Below are 2483 nucleotides of genomic sequence, written 5' to 3'. Positions count from 1 at the left end.
ATCGCAGCTTTCTATTGAAGCCGGCATCTCGCCGTACCGGCTGCCAGTTCAATTACTCACTGTAGAGCAGTGACACCCCCTCCTCTGGCTCTTCCTCTTCAGCTCTGACGTTTCATGTACACAGGTCAGGAGGAGGAGCCGGGGAAGAATACTGCTCTACTACAGCCATGCTGATCAGAGGTCTGTAATTATCGGGGGAATTAAATGAATGAACTAAAGTTGTAATTAGCTGGGAGCTGACCAATATTTAGGTGACACACTATAAACGCTGCACTTGGAGAGCTTGCAGAGGAGGGGGGCACATGGGGGGGGTTGTAGCAAGAATGTACACTAAAAGGAATTATTTGGGGGAGGGGGTAAATGAGAGGATATGTGCTAGGGTGCTTTAAGGGGGAGGGATTTTAACTCCCTCTCCCACCTTCTAGCACAAATCCTCTCCCCTCCCAAAGCTCCCCAGCACATAACCTCTTATTTAATTCCTCTCCCAAATCAAAGAGCTGCCCCAAAGGTGGCGGTTGTGGTTTCTGGGACCCCAAGCACCCCACAAGAGATGTGGGACAATTGCCCGGGTGCCCATGCTCACACCCCTGCTAGGCGACTTAGTGGAGCCTAGTGCCGGAGCTTGTTTTGGCACTGGGCTTCAAGACTCAGCCTGGATTCGTGGAATACCAGGAATATGATCGAATTACAGGAAGAACCCACCAGAACTGGGACGATTGGGAGGTATGGATGTTTAGCCAAAGGGGGGAGAAGAGGATTTGTGATAGAACTAAGGAGAGCATTTGTGCTGGTGTGGAGAATTTAGTGGTTAAGAGGATTTGTGCTGGAGAGGATTGGGGGAGAGGATTAAATCTCTGATGAGGGATTATGTTGGAAGGGGGGATTTGTGCTGGGGTGGGGGTTGAAGGGGGGGAAAGAAGAAGAGTTTGTGCTGGGATGAAATGGTTTATTTGTGCTAGAAGTAGGCAGAGGATTTGTGCTAGGGGGGTTGAGGAGGAGAAAGAAGGGCGGGGGTTGATTTGTGCTAGACGTAGACAGAGGATTTGTGCTGGGAGGGGGGATTTGGGGAACGGAGGATTTATGCTGGGATGAGGGTTTGTGCTGGGACGAGGACATATGGGGAAGATGATTTGTATTAGAAGTAGAAAAAGGAGTATTATTTTTTTTGGGGGGGGGGGAGGTGAGAGAATTTTGGAGAGTGGAATTAGGTTTAGGTGGGGAGGATTTCTACTGGAACGGGAGATTGTGCTGGAAGGGAGGATTTATTCTGGGAGGGTGATTGGGGGGAGGGGAGATTTGTGCTTGGAGCAGAAGAGGATTTGTGTTGGGAGGGGGGATTGTGCTGGGAGGGGGTGGGGGGATTTGGGAAAGGTGGAGGAGGACTTGTGTTGAGGAAGGGGGAAGATGATTTGTGTTGGCAGGAGGATTTGGGGAGAGAATTTGTTCTGGGAGGGAGAGAGAAGATTTGTGCTGAGAGGGTGAGTCCAGAGATTAGTGCTGGATTTTCTTTTGTGGAAGGGAGGAAGTGGGGATTTTTGCTTAGAGGGTAAAGTGGGGGGGGGGGGGGATTTTGCACTCTCTTTACCCATGCACTGTATGCTACACATCCCTGACTCCTGCACTCTTTTTGCTTTGTACTCCTGACTCCGACTATCCATTACATATTCCTAGACCCTGCATTCTGTACATTACACAATCCTATCCCCTGCATTCTGTACATTACACACTCCTGTCCCCTGCATTCTGTACGTTACACACTCCTGCCCCCTGCATTCTGTACATTACACAATCCTATCCCCTGCATTCTGTACATTACACACTCCTGTCCCCTGCATTCTGTACATTACACACTCCTGTCCCCTGCATTCTGTCCATTACACACTCCTGTCCCCTGCATTCTGTATATAACACACTCCCGTCCCTTGCATTCAGTACATTACACACTCTTGTCCCCTGCACTCTGTACATTATAAACTCCTTTCCCTTGCATTCGGTACATTACACACTCCCTTCCCCTGCATTCTGTAAATTACACACTCCCTTCCCCTGCATTCTGTAAATTACACACTCCTCTCCCCTGCATTCTGTACATTACACACTCCTGTCCCCTGCATTCTGTAAATTACACACTCCTCTCCCCTGCATTCTGTACATTACACACTCCTGTCCTCTGAATTCTGTGCATTACACACTCCTGTCCTCCGTATTCTGTACATTACACACTCCTGTCCTCTGCATTCTGTACATTACACACTCCTGTCCCCTGCATTCTGTACATTACACACTCTTGTCCCCTTCACTCTGTACATTACACACTCCTGTCCTCCGTATTCTGTACATTACACACTCCTGTCCCCTACATTCTGTGCATTACACACTCCTGTCCCCTGCATTCTATACATTAAACATTCATTCACTAAAGTTTTTAGAAACAGACCTGTAAGTGTTTGTGAAATCTTCCACCACAAAATGTACTCAGCCAA

This window comes from Aquarana catesbeiana, linkage group LG08 (genome assembly GCF_042186555.1).
Source record: "Aquarana catesbeiana isolate 2022-GZ linkage group LG08, ASM4218655v1, whole genome shotgun sequence".
NCBI lineage: Eukaryota > Metazoa > Chordata > Amphibia > Anura > Ranidae > Aquarana > Aquarana catesbeiana.
This window is presented reverse-complemented; position numbering follows the sequence as displayed.